We start from the raw sequence: 15,000 nt of genomic DNA, 5'->3' as shown, positions 1-15,000 counted from the left end.
TGTATGTGAGGTCCCAGCCTGGATGCCACTCACTGAGTTATACGTGCTGCTTTAAAAGAGGAGTGGCGGCCTTGTACTTCACACAGCTCATGTCGGCTTGATTATTTGTCTGGCGTTAAGCAGCGGCACTTTAAGGCCGGATCGGATAACATTCTCCGTGCTGAGTAGGCTTCTCTCACATTTTTTCAGCTTGTCTCTCTCTCTCTCTCTCTCTCTCTCTCTCTCTCTCTCTCTCTCTCTCTCTCTCTCTCTCTCTGTGTGTGTCTTTGAGAACAGAGCTTCCTGTTTTTGCCTCATTGTGGTGGTTCAACTGTCAGGAATGGTAAAGCTTTTAGCGCCCATGCTAACCACCATAATAAGCCTGACACGCTTTCATCAGCCTTTCCGGAGATGTATAATTTTTTAATGTGAACTGGATTGGATGTTACCATTGCAACGAATACATAGAGGATAAACCATGATCAATTATACTCTCGTGGATATCTTCAAGGGAAGCTCTGAGAAAAGAAAAAATGAAATACTGTTGGGGATAAAGTAGTACCACAGTGGTACAGTTTAATGGGTCTTTTTTTACTTCTGTTGCTAGTGTTGCAAACTTGTCAAACTTCAAATGTGGGTGGCTGTGAATTTCCTGGTGTCTGTGCTTTGTTTACAGGGTCTTGTCGTTCCCACCTCCTGCGAAGCTGACGGCTCTCTTCCTGAGCTGGGGCGTGCATACGAGCAGCGGCAGTCAGGCAGGTATGGATCACTGGCATGCCGATTGATCACGTAAAACGCAGAGGATATTAAAGGTGTCTGTCACCGGCAGGAAAAACACACGCACGTATATACAGTGCACACCATGGTGTGAATGAGCGCGAGCACACATGCACACATACGCTCACGCATGCTCGCGCTGTGACAGCATGTGTTCACATGCGCAGTGTATGCTGTATGTGTGTCAGTGTCTGTGCGTGTGTGTGTGTGTGTGTGTGTGTGTGTGTGTGTGTGTGTGTGTGTGCGTGTGGCAAGTCAGGTGCTATAGGGTCGGGGTTGAGAGGAGACACAACGCTTGAATAAATAACAATAACAAGTGAACGCGATCGGTTGGCGTCAGACAACCCGCCTCCTAATCGACAGCTTCAGATCCTCAGATCCTCTAATCTCAACTTTCCCTCCACGATCACCATCACCACAAAAAAACAGAGCTTAGTGGCGGGGATGGGCGTTTATGATTTCTAAATAAACGCACGGCTGTCAGAAAGCAGGCACACGTTCACTTCCTCTATGTAGCTCAAGGAGACAATTAACAAACAGAGGTGACACTGTAAACAGGTGCAAGCCATTATTCCTGGATCTGGAGGAGAACGGACGATCCATCCCTCACAATGATGGGGTGTGTGTGTGTGTGTGTGTGTGTGTGTGTGTGTGTGTGTGTGTGTGTGTGTGTGTGTGTGTGTGTGTGTGTGTGTGTGTGTGTGTGTGTGTGTGTGTGTGTGTGTGTGTGTGTGTGTGTGTGTGTGTGTGTGTGTGTGTGTGTTGGTGAGTGATGTGAGGTAATGTGACAGCTGTAGTGAAGGATATGTCTGTGGGCCTCGGTCACTACTCCCTGCCTGCTGGTCTCAATCTATATGCTGTTATTGTCTTTGTGAACTTCTGTCTTCATTGTCGTCGCCACCATCATCGTCATAGTGTGCATCATCAGTGTCGCCATCATTGTCATGGTTGACGTTATCTCCGTAAAAGACAATAATTAGAGCTCCAAATGTCTCCAAACTGTTCACATTTTAGACGCTTTTTGTCTCGCATGGTTTCTTCCCGCTCGTATCTAATATAATTTTTTTGCTCCTTCGCCTCACCATAAAATCTATACACGTCTTTCTTTTTCATCCCCTGTCTTTCTTTTCCCCCTTTCATCCTCTATCCAATAATTATTCAGCCGCGCTCTCTCACACTGCTGCTTTCTTTTAATTCGTAATAGACCGTCATCCTGAGAGTTGGCGGGAGAGAGGGAGAGAGCGAGATGTGGGGGTCAAGCCGGTTTGTAAAAATTGATTGCTTGTAAAGTGCTAATCAATGGAAACCTTTTCTCTTGAAGCTGGAAAATTCATGCTATAACATTTATTGAAAAAGATTCTGAGACCTGGGGTCTCAGCGTGGACGGCAGCTGTCCTCTGAAGGGCGAGCTCAACCAGTCGCCTGTCGGAAATAATTGCCCTGTGTTCGCTAAAGCCTGATTTACACTTAATCGTACAATGGTGTCCCGCGCAGAAAACAGCCGATCTACAAGCTCACGCTACGTTGTATCGCGATGCGCTGTGAGCTTACCTATAAGCTAAATATATACCTCACTAACATCTATTCTTAACTTTTGAATTTCATGACAAGTATTAGTTCATTGAATATGCTTTAAGTGCAATTTAGATATATTAAAGGTGCAATTAAAACAAAGTAAATTAACTATTGAAATCCATAACGTTTTAATAAATAAAACATTATTTTAACCAATCTGCATGGTAGAGTATGTTAATACAATATAACACAAGTGCGGTGGTCGGAGGTGGTATCCCTACTCTTCTAAAAAAAACGGTCCGGTCTATCGACTGGAACAATAACATTTCTACCGCGATCTGTCATTTTGGAGCGATCGGCCATCGAAAATGGCTGGTTTTCACCAACAAAAAAATATGGAGCTAGAAGTGTTTTTCTCCAGATCCTATCATTGGGAAGGACGGACGTGACGTTTTTTGGTATGACGTCACATCTGTCGATTTCTTCTAGCACAGTGAGGGATCATTCCTAAGTTGCAAAAAAAAACAAAAAAATCTAAACATTTAGATCTACGTTTATGGCACTCGACGGGTGGATTTGAAAAAAGCTAGATTTACGTTTTTGGAACTCAATGTGGTTGGGTAGGACCCATAGACTGTAAAAAAAATATGGACAGCGTTACGCCCATACACTCTACATAACATAAATGAAGCCTATTTTTCATCAATTTCAAATCCGCCATCTTTCTATTTCCGGTCCGAAAAATGGACTCGGAAATGAATGCTAATGGTTGGGACCAGAGCGGGGGTGGGGAATTAATGCTATTGGTTGTGTAGCTTGTCAATCAAATCATCACAAGGTAGCCAGCCTCCTACAGCATACCCTACTTTATCATCAATTTTGAAATACATGGCACCATAATTTACCAAAACGCATATCATGGTGATTGAAAGAAGACTTTAAACTAGTGACTGAAAGCATATTGTATTTATGACAATGTTTATTCAGGTAATAAAATCATGTGTAAAGTTCGGCAAAAACCCATCCGTTTGAATATAGCCTAATTGCTTCTGACACCAGCAGGTGTGTAACAGCGAGACTACAGGCCATTCATATGAACTGTCACTTCCTATATAGCCTCAATTTACAACTCGGATGCTAGCCCCTTGGTAGGACCACTACTCGTTGACAAGAAGTATTGCATGAAACTCATATGAAAATGACGCACCTTCCCAACGTGCTCTTTGTTCATCATCATCATCATCATAACCTTTATTTCAACTCGGAGTACAGTTGAGGGCAAGCCCTCATTTTCAATGTAGCCGAGATACAACATAATCAACAGGAATACATTTACATACATCGATTAATTAAAATCAGAGAATAGAAATACTCAGTTTTTCAAAGAAAGAACAGGAAAATTAAATTAAATAAAACAGTTACAGTCTGGTACAAAGGTGCTGGAAACCATTGCTCTATATTGACCCAATGAGGGCAGTAAACAGATTTTTAGAGACTTCTGAAGCTCATTCCAGGCAGATGGAGCACTAACAGAGAATGCTGCCTTGCCTAGCTCTGAATTCGCAAATGGAACCTTGAGCGTCAGGAAGTCACTCGAACGGGTCTGGTGGGTACTGGGCTTCCGATCCAACATGTTACAAATATTTGTTATAGCTCAACAGTGTATACGTTTCGCCGCTTGTTCAGGGGGCTTCTGGTTCGGATCCCAGGTAGGACATGAAATGTATGGATGTAGCTTTAAGTGTCCAATAATGATTTATTGATTTGTTTTCATTAAAAAATAGTCAAATCTTTCTATTGTACACCTTTTTTGAATAACCAATACAGGTGGCCATTTTTAAGTTATTCTCCGGACGTGTTTTGTCTTTTCTCCAGTCCTCGATGATGGTCTGGTGTTTTGGAACACATTTCACCGGCTACAGATTTATTAATCAAATATAGCATGGGTGACTAATGCCATTTTGGCTGGTGTCATATTGGAGGTATGTGCTACAGATTTCTCTCATATTGGAAGCAGAACTAACACATGCTCCTTCTGACGTGTTCTCACACCCCTTCTCACACAATCCGCTTGCAGGAACCCACACTGATCCTGCACGAGTGCACGCACACGCACACGCACGCGCACACACACACACACACACACACACACACACACACACACACACACACACACACACACACACACACACACACACACATACACCCCAGACAGGCACACACGCACGCATGTCACACACAAACACATTATTACGAGAGAGCAGAAACATTAGACAGATGCATGTGCACACACCCCTGACATTCCAAACCTAGTCCTGAAATATGAATACCAAGATAATGTCATTAAAAATTACTTTATTTCTCACATTTTGAAGAGTTTGTTTATTTGTTTATTTAGTAAAGCCCCTACAGTTATGTTATAATTTCCATGTAGGCCAGGTCAGGACATTTGGGTGCCCCCATACAGTTGAAAGCTCATGTGAAATTCACAACCAAAATGCGGTGGTGGGGGCGTTGGGGGTGGGGGGCAGAACAGAATGCAATCTTTTCATGAGGGTCTATTTTCCCACAGTGGTCCCAATGAAGGGGTCGCTAGGCTCGCTACTTTACTGTAGTTGCGTAAAGATTGTCACCGCTGTGTGGGACTCCCCGCTGGCACAAATAAGGCATGATTGGCATCATAGGGATGAATGTCTCTCCACTTGTCCCTGCGACACACTCTTCCCTTTCCATCCTCTCTCTCATCTCTCTCTCTCTCTCTCTCTCTCTCTCTCTCTCTCTCTCTCTCTCTCTCTCTCTCTCTCTCTCTCTCTCTCTCTCTCTGATAGCATTCATCCCCTTGGAGGAGTGGTAGACTTGGTGGGAGTTAATGATTATAATTGTTTAGACTTTTTTTTTTTACATTGTGGGATAATTATTTAAGAGGTTCATGTAGTCATTGTTGTAATCAGTAAAGAGAGATTACACAAAATCTGCATGCCAACAGATGGCACTTGGCTGTTGTTGTTGTTTCATATTATACACTGTGTGGAACGTTCGCTTGCGGGCAACCGTAAAGAGGGGAGTGGGCGGGGGGCAGTAAGAGAGAGCAGCCAAATTATAAAACAATTCATCATTTATCAATTTATCACATATTCATCCCTGGGAGAAGAAAGAGGACTCTGTATTTGTAATTAGAACCTATCCTGCCAAAGCCACTTTAACTGACCAACTAACTAACTAATCCACCAACAAATCAACCCAAAAAAATAACCAATCTGACTCAACTAGCCAAAGCGTTGACAAGCAATCAACCAACCCACTGACCGACCGAGGACCGACTGACCAACCAACCGACCTAACTAATTATCTAACTAAACATCCAACCAACCCAATGACCCACCGCACACGTGCTCTCAAAGTGGGTGAGGCATGGTAGTGGTTGGGGTGTGTGTGGGGAGCCTTTCAACACAACGAGCAGTATTTAACCATAAAAGGCCTGACCCCTGTGACTGTAACTATCAGCATTGCAGTGGGCCACTTTGGTCGCTCACACGCAACCCAATTCGCAAATAAGGTCAGCGTTTGTTAGCTGCGATCCTTTGGGACAGGCCCTATACACAGGGTCGGTCATTCTGGACTATCAGCTGATGGTGCTTCATATCCCGATCCGCTGTGTCTGTCTGTCTGTGTGTGTGTGTGTGTGTGTGTGTGTGTGTGTGTGTGTGTGTGTGTGTGTGTGTGTTTCATGTGTTTTTCTCTTATGATTATTTTTATTGTCTATGACATAGAGATAGAGAGAAATAAAACAGAGAGGCGAGGGCTCTTGCTTTCCAGGGTCGGGAAGCGATCGGAACACCAATGCCGCTGGCCTACATTCCTTACTAATTGTATAATTGGAAAAGCTCTCCAAATGAGCAAGCAAGCAGCACCCCCAACCCCCCGCCCCTCCGCACTTACCCCTACTGTAGCTCATCTTCACAACACCCCTCCCCCCACCTCCCCTTCAAAGCAAATCACAAAAGAGCATTTTGGGAATAATAATAATTTTAAAAAGCCGTCCATTATTAATCCCACACACACCAGCAGCCCTGGCAGCAGGAAGGCTGGTTAGCACACATAGCTTCCTCTATAGGTTACTCACTCTCTCTCTCTCTCTCTCTCTCTCTCTCTCTTATGAACACATACATTCACAGAACTGTGTTTATGTGTCTAAGAGAAACACTTTGTAAAGTACATTAATTCACTTAATTTAATCCATCTCTGACCGCCCCATGCACCAACACACACATGCACGCCACGCCACCCACGCCACACCACGCACGCACGCCACGCACATAAGCGCGTACGCACGCACGCTAGCCCCCACCCCACCCCTGGAAGCAAAAAGAGATAGAAAGTGGAAAAGTACTCGTATAAACTTTGTGCCCCCCCCCCCACCCCTCCCCCATTTATTTATTTATTTATTTTAAGGCTGCCCTGTCTGTTCAATAAGGGATGATGTACCTGCGTGCTGTCTTAGCGTTCATATTTTACTGTTAGTGTCGGCGCTCATGGTCAAATTGGATTTCCTGATTTATGGGACCCGCCGTGTGCCGTTCATTTCCATGGCTACAGGAGGAGCGGGGGTGGGCGAGGGGGCGGAGGGGGTGGGGGGATGATTTCTGAGGTCGACAACGGCGTCTGAGGGGGATTGCGGGGTGCCGTTAAAACGGAGCCGTTAATTAATGCTATTGATCAGCAAAAAAATAGAGGCAAATGTGATTTGCATACAGCCTGAGTGATCAATGCATTAACCGATTTTTTTTCCTTTCCTTTTCTTTTTCTTTTTTTACTCCCTCCGACGAAATCTGATTTCCTGAGTTTTCAAAGTGAGGGAGAGAGAGTTCAGACTAATGTGGATCGATCGCAGGGCCTCTTGCAGACAAGAATACAAAGCATTTTATTATCTGGTGAAGGGTGAACATACCAAGATGCAGGAGGAGATGCAGTCTGATGTTGCATGTTTGTGTTCCCGTGGTTCCCTAACTTCAAAGGCAGGAAGGGATTGCCGGCATATATATATATATATATATTATGTGTATATGTGTGTGTGTGTGTGTGTGTGTGTGTGTGTGTGTGTGTGTGTGTGTGTGTGTGTGTGTGTGTGTGTGTGTGTGTGTGTGTGTGTGTGTGTGTGTGTGTGTGTGTGTGTGTGTGTGTGTGTGTGTGTGTGTGTGTATGTATGTATGTATGTATGTATGTATGTATGTATGTATGTATGTATGTATGTATGTATGTATGTATGTATGTATGTATGTATGTATGTATGTATGTATGTATGTATGTATGTATGTATGTATGTATGTATGTATGTATGTATGTATGTATGTATGTATGTATGTATGTATGTATGTATATATAACCTTATTTAAATGTTTTTGCTCAACATTATATATATATATACATATAATGTTGGGCAAAAACATTTAAATGAGGTGACTTCTTGCACGATCAAAGAAACGTGCACGTTCCTCCACCAAAAACCAACAAGAATATGGGTGCAGAAAAAAACAAACACTAGTTGTTAAAATAGCAATATGTGTTTTTTTCTTCCATGTCTCTCTCTCTCCCTCTCTCAAGAGCAGCTTATTATAGTGTATTGATTTATAAAGCTTTAAATGTGATCCTCCATGTCCAAGTCAAGGGCAGAGTGTGAGAGCAGAGAGAGAGAGAGAGAGAGAGAGAGGGAGAGAAAGAGAGAGAGAGAGAGAGAGAGAGAGATAAAGACCGAGAGAACCAACGAAAGATATAGAAGTGAAAGACAGAGTCAAGACAAGGAGGAGGGCATGAAGAACAGAGAGTGTGCCAGAATGGAAGAGAGGAAGGAGGAGGTAACTGGAAACAGATAGACAGATAGAGATAGACATAGAGGGAGTGAAAGAGAAAGACAGAGAGATAGAGAGAGAGAGAGAGAGAAATACAGAGAGGCAGACAGACAGACAGACAGAAAGAGATAGAGAGAGAGAAGGGGAGAGAGAAAGCGTGCTGTGGCAGTCCATGACACAGAGAAGCAGCGGCGAGGCATTTTCAGAGCCGTTCTGGAACACAAAAGGGTAATTGTTTTAGCCCAGATGTTGCTTTCGCACAACAAGCAGGATACAATGTTCCTACTGAGCTGATGAGCCCAATCAGTGAAATGATTAAAAATTGATTTTGTCCCTGTAATTACAGTATGTAAACTACTTAGCCGGGATTGCAAAGGAAGTGATTTTCTAATTACGTATATACTCTGGTGTCTAATGATTGGTTTTTTGAAGTAATGAAGAGAGGGTCCTAACGACTCCACTGTGTTCTGTTGTTGAGGATAGAAGGAGAGATGGGGGGATGAGAAAGACAGAAAGAGGGGGGAGAAAGAGAGACACAGAGGAGTGAGAGAGAGAGACAGAGAGGGACCATCGTTAGGGCAAGGCAGCAGGCAGCAGACAAAGGGGATGAAATTGAATTTTCGCCAGCCGGTGCTAGCACGCTAACACGGGGCCCTGTGTTAGTTAGCATGGGATCTGGATGCTAATGGCGGCTGTGACTTCTCATGGGGGGTCACCAGGCCTCGACCAGCCCGGCAGTCTGGCCCCTGCAATTAAAACCTCAAGGGCTTAGGGATTCAGAACATCACACATGCATATGACAATTATAATTATGCACTTGCACATGCACATGCACACACACACACACACACACACACACACACACACACACACACACACACACACACACACACACACACACACACACACACACACACACACACACACACACACACACACACACACACACACGCACACACACACACACATGCACATATACACAAATGTGTGCCAGGACTGTGTGTGTGTGTGTGTGTGTGTGTGTGTGTGTGTGTGTGTGTGTGTGTGTGTGTGTGTGTGTGTGTGTGTGTGTGTGTGTGCGTGCGTGCGTGCGTGCGCGTGCGTATGCTATTGAGTTCAGTAGTATAAGACATGTAGCAAAAGCTGCTTTTTGTAATGCTACAGACCAACGAATGTCCTAGAATAATTACGAAATGTACTCATCCCTCCTAAAAGATCTTTGAAAGCGCCTCTGTCTTCCCTTGTCTCTTCTTCTTCCACACATCGAGTATACGTGTAGCCTGCATTCGTGTATGTGCTATTGGGACAGTCGGTAGCGTGGAGACGCCCAGAGAGTCATTCTGTCAGATGGAGATTATAGAGATAAACTTACGGTCATAAGGTTCATAAAGTGAACATATAACACATGCAATGAGTTACGTTACAGCTGAACATCCCGGATTTGATCATTATTAACATTATTTGTGTGATTTAGGGGTGTGCCGATATATCGTCCCGCGATATATCGCGATACGTTTTCGCGACGATATGTATCGTTTTGGAAGAAAAAAAATATCGTTTTTGATTTTTTTTTTTTTTTTTTTTTTTTTTTTTTTTTTTTTTTTTACAATCATGATAATCAGGCATGCAAACGTCCCCGAAGTGAAAAGAGTGACAACATGTTTTTTTTTTTCGGGTCAGGTGTCATACTATTTGGATTCAAAACGGCTATTGTAGCTGAAAAGCTACAAGTTTGCATGTCTGAATAATGCAAAAACAGAATTATTTGTTTGCATTTCTTTTTTTCTCCTCCATATATTTTCATAATAAAAAAAGTGCGTATCGTATCGTATCGAAATCGTATCGAAGTTGTGAGCCAAATATCGTATCGTATCGTTTGGTGAAATTAGTGTATCGGCACACCCCTAGTGTGATTCATGATAATAATATTGTGTGATTTATGATAAGATTCAAAATAATGATAATAATAATAGTACATTATTATTATCATTATTATTATTGTTGCTGTTGTATATCTTTTTAATTTTCCTATCATGAAACGTGGAGATTTAATGGGGTAAGCGTCTCATCACAGGGCAGAAGGGAGCTGTTAGTGGTTCTTTAAGTTCTTTCTGAACATTAATAAGTGACAGAAAGCTAGATTAAGAAAACTGGAATGCAGCTAGAGAGAGAGAGAGAGAGAGAGAGAGAGAGAGAGAGGAAGAAAGAAAGAAAAAAGCCTAGACAAAGCTTTGAAATGCTGCCAGTATCACCAACTGCACTCCTCTGACACAGTTGATTGTAAGAGAAGCCGATAGCACAGCCGACATGGTCCTTTAATAATTCATTTAGTTAGGCTATGATCTATCATTTTGTACCTTTTGACATGCGATATTGAAATTTAATATTGCATCAATACAAATGATGTATTGCCAGACGTCAGGAGAAAGGATGTGGATTGCAGAGGGATCTCAGCAAACGTCTCCTTATTCCTCCCTCTCTCTCTCTCTCTCTCTCTCTCTTCATCTATCTCTCCGTCTCTCTCTCTCTCCATCTCTCTCTCCATCTCCCTCTCTCTCTCCCTCTCTCTCTCTCCTTTTCAAAGCGGCATTGTACTCCAGAAAGGCATGAGAGAAACATCCGTCTTTTTTTTTCTCCCCCTCACTAACTCTCAGCTTTGATATGTGTGTTTAAAAAAACCCGAGACAACTTAAAACGCTCAGGGAGCAAGTCTTGTGCTCAATCCAAAGTGGTGTCGAGAGGAGGAGGGGAGAGAGAGAGAGTCCCAGAGAGAGAGAGAGAGAGAGAGAGACAGAGAGTGGAGAGTGGAGAGTGAGGTTTAGTGGAAGAGAGAGTAGCGGAGGGAACATGACAGCAGTGGCTGAGGGAGACATCACGCGTTGTCGAGATCTTTGACACAACTCTTTACTGCGCTGAAATCCCACTGGCAACACACGGCTACGAGGAGAGAGCGATGAGGTGCGGGAACCAAAGGCTGTCAGCGGAGCCTGGCTCCCAGATGGCTTCTTATTCTCCATCACTCGGTTGGCCCTGTGCGGCGGTGAAGCACCAATACACACAATACTGACGCCCGGGATGATATGCGTCTAAAACGGTATCGGTACCCACCGAACGAATGAACTGATCCCAGATACCAGGAGGAACATTCTGCCTGTTAGATGTGTTGAGCGGAAATATAATGGGTCGTCTCTCAAGAATCTTGTCCAGTAACTTTAGCCCCGAAAAAGTGTAATAATAACCTAAATCCTCCTTGTTGTTCAGTAACTGTATTGACACTGGTATCTGTGTCAGCCGACGCTTAATGTCTGCTAAGAACTGCTGTTGGCAGTGAAAGTGGTACCAGTGCATCCCAAAGGTGTTAGAGCCAATCGCTTATAACAGGGTTTCCCAAACGTTTTCAGCTCGAGGTTTGGTGCCTGGGACACAGACTGACTAAAATACATGGTAAATTAACCCAATGTGATGGCTTGTGAGTTTGTACATCTGCACATTTTTGTTATTTTTGAAAATCTTTGAAGATTTCTGAAATTATGTTTCATTCCTGTCAAAATGTCTTTAAAATCTTTGAAACATTTTTTTTTCTGTAGAAATGTAAAAAAAAGAAAATAAGTTATGATCCATAAAAATAGGTCTGTTTATAAGACTGCTTTGCTTTACCATTATTGTGTCACTATCCATATTCACCGTGGACAAATTTGGCAAGTGATGATGACGATGATGATGACGACAGTAACAGACTATACAAGCGACAGTGATTTTCCCTCTCAAGTGAATCATTTAATACAAAATAATGTGTAGTTACATCTCTGCAGGTGTGAATGTATTGGAACTGTGTGTGTGATACATGTTTCAGCATCATGCGGTGCCTTTCTTCACACTGCATCAACCTGAGTCACACACTATGACCTTTTACCACGTAATGACTTCCCCCGTGTGTGTGTATGCGTGTGCTTGTGCTTGTGCGTGTGCGTGTGCGTGTGCGTGTGCGTGTGTGCGTGAGCGTGTGTGTGCGTACGTGTGTATGTCTGTGCATTTATCTCAAGTCTGTCTGTGCGCTTGCACTTACACATATCTGCCCGTATTCCGTAAGAGGGTCTACGTGGGTGTACTGTATGTGTCTGTGTGCACGAGCTTGTGAGTGCATGTGTCACTGCTGCTTCTGTGAATGGACGAGTGTGTGGCTGTGTCATTAACATCATGTTTGTCTCACCTCTATTTATTTGCATTTTTACCACTGAAAAATCTATGGATGTCATTTAAACATAAAGGAAAAAATACAGTTTAGGTGATGATCACTGTATGCATATGGAGGGCTGTTTACAGCAGCCTGTCTGAATTCATCATTGGCTGTATCTCACAAATAGCGCTTAACACTGAACTGTTCAGAAAACATTGTCTGTTATACAAAAAAGGTGTTGTTATTTCATTTGTTTCTTACAAGCTGTTTATCGCAGTGAATGTGAATACATACATTACATAGCAGTAAAAAAAAAAAGGGGGGGAGAAAACTGAACAGATTGGTGCTTATGTCTTCAACATTTCCAGGGGCGCTGACCTTTTAGGGAGTCCTTGTAAATCCCTGAATATCTAGGAAGTCTGCCATGCAAGGAAGGTGTCCAGGTATGATCACAACGAGGGAGGGAGGGAGAGAGAGAGAGAGAGAGAGAGAGAGAGAGAGAGAGAGAGAGAGCGAGAGAGACTGAGAACACAGTGTCGACTGAGAGTAAACGTAATAGAGGGAGTGAGAGGGTAGGGATGAGACGAGAGAGAGAGAGAGAGAGAGAGAGAGAGAGAGAGAGAGAGAGAGAGAGAGAGAGAGAGAGAGAGAGAGAGAGAGAGAGAGAGAGAGAGAGAGAGAGAGAGAGAGAGAGAGAGAGAGAGAGAGAGAGAGAGAGAGAGAGAGAGAGACACACACACAGACACAGACACAGAAACAGAGAGCTTGGTTCACTGTGTGCCCCCTGTCCCTGCCATGCCTTATGTCACAGAGTTATTATTTTACCTGCCAAGGACCTGACCTCGTCCACACTGTCTCACACTCCACTTCTCCCTGTCACTCTTTCTGTCTCTGTGTCACTCTCTCTGTCTCCCTGTCACTCTCTCATTCTTTGGCTTAGCCGTTCTCTGTCTTTCTCCCTCCCTCCCTTTCCTATCCCTTCCGTCCTCCCCCTGTGTGCCCTCTCACCAGGCGGTTGCGTTCTGTGGGTCAACACCTTGGCAGGTGGGGCGTTGAGGGCCAGGCGACCTTTGTCTGTCATTGTGTAACACACCTCACACCTCACCTGGGGAGATGTGGAAGAAGCTTAGAGCTTTACACCTGCCACCGGCTTTACTGTCTTAACACTGGAGATTGGCACGGGGCGTGCTTCATTCTGCTCGGCCAAACACAGTAGAGAATAACTGGCGCTGTTATGTGCATGTAGAATTCACATTCTGCTATTTGAACCACTGTGAGTGCATGCATTGTTTAGTTTTTTTTTATATGAATAGCCCCAGTGGGAATCAATCCCCTTATCCCACCATGTCAGTGTTGGTACCATGGTGGACCCAATGAGCTGCACAAATCCATTTTGAAAAGCAGTGAGAATAGCAGGCCGCATGTAAACATTCCTTCTCAAAGCGGACCTTCGCTTCTGATTGTGATTTGCACCATGGCGTGCGGTGCGAGACATAAATCAAGTGCACCTTGAGTGAACGAACGAAGGGAAGGAGATGAAATGAAATACCCAAATGTTGCCTCTGCCGGCGCTTGATTGAGTTCAGTTGGGATGGAAGTGTCTCACCCAGGGCTAGTTGTTAGTGAAGGATCCTCTGTCTTCTCCATGCTGTCTGCCACGGGGGCTAACTGGTGAACGTCGGGTGTGTTTGTTTGACGGATGCTCACTTGCCTCCTGTGTTTGTGGGGGATGGACCGTTGACACGTTTCATATTTCAACGGCAAGGTCTGAGGAAAAAATGAAGATTGATGTGGAAAAAAGCGGAGCCACAGCCCCGTCTCTCATCCCGTGCATGCATTATCATTTACACATATGTGACACATTGTGCGCCGGCCTATATCTATATATACATATGCATAGGCATGATCCAAGCGCCCGGCACATATTCACGAGGGGGGCTTCCGCCGTTATTAGAGCCATGTGATATAATTGCATTTGATCTCCAAATAAACAGGGAATCAGTCCATCTCCTTGGTGGAGATGGCAGATGTGATGGACGAGCGCATTAGCGGCGGGGACAACATTAGATTTGCTCAAAATTATTGATCTTTTGTTTGCGAGCCAAGTCGGCGATAAATAACGGCGCGCTAGAGATGTGACTCATTATCACCGTGCCAACCAACCCGACAGACCCCTGTCAAAACAGGCCCTCCTACCCCCCCCCCCCCCCACCACCACCACCACCCCCCCCTCGCTGTCGTTCTTCTCCCATTCCTTTCATCTCCATCACTGCAGACCGTCTTAATCTGTTTTTAATCCTTCCCCTCTTCTCCTCCTTTTACGCCAGACCTCACTACCCCTATCAGATTCCCTTCAAATTATAATCCCACTGATAACCCTGTATTATTACATATTACACATGCACACATGCACGAACATACGAGCAGCACACACAGACCCATGTGCGCGCGCGCACACACACACACACACACACACACACACACACACACACACACACACACACACACACACACACACACACACACACACACACGCGTGCGCGCACATCCAAACATGTACAGTAGACACACATTTAGTGTCTCGCAGTGTGTTATTCCTTTTTACCTTCTTAGTGGGAAAAAAATCCTTTTATCACACAATGGGTAATTTATATCCATTACCAGCGTTTTCAATCCTTTTCAGCACGGCTGTCACTGCCTTTGGCA

General features: G+C 44.1%; 1 protein-coding gene across 1 annotated transcript in view; it reads left to right on the top strand.

Moving 5' to 3' along the window:
• Window positions 1-15,000, top strand: part of znf536 (zinc finger protein 536) — a 191,003-nt gene that overhangs the window by 26,784 nt on the left and 149,219 nt on the right. Inside the window, 1 exon segment of the mRNA XM_084057494.1 lies at window positions 656-738. The gene's annotated coding sequence lies outside the window, so the exon portion shown is untranslated.

The sequence above is a fragment of the Gymnoscopelus microlampas genome (assembly GCF_963454915.1).
Source record: "Gymnoscopelus microlampas genome assembly, chromosome: 1".
NCBI classification, from domain to species: domain Eukaryota; kingdom Metazoa; phylum Chordata; class Actinopteri; order Myctophiformes; family Myctophidae; genus Gymnoscopelus; species Gymnoscopelus microlampas.
Note: the sequence above shows the minus strand (reverse complement) of the source record. Positions and strands in the feature narration are given on the sequence as shown.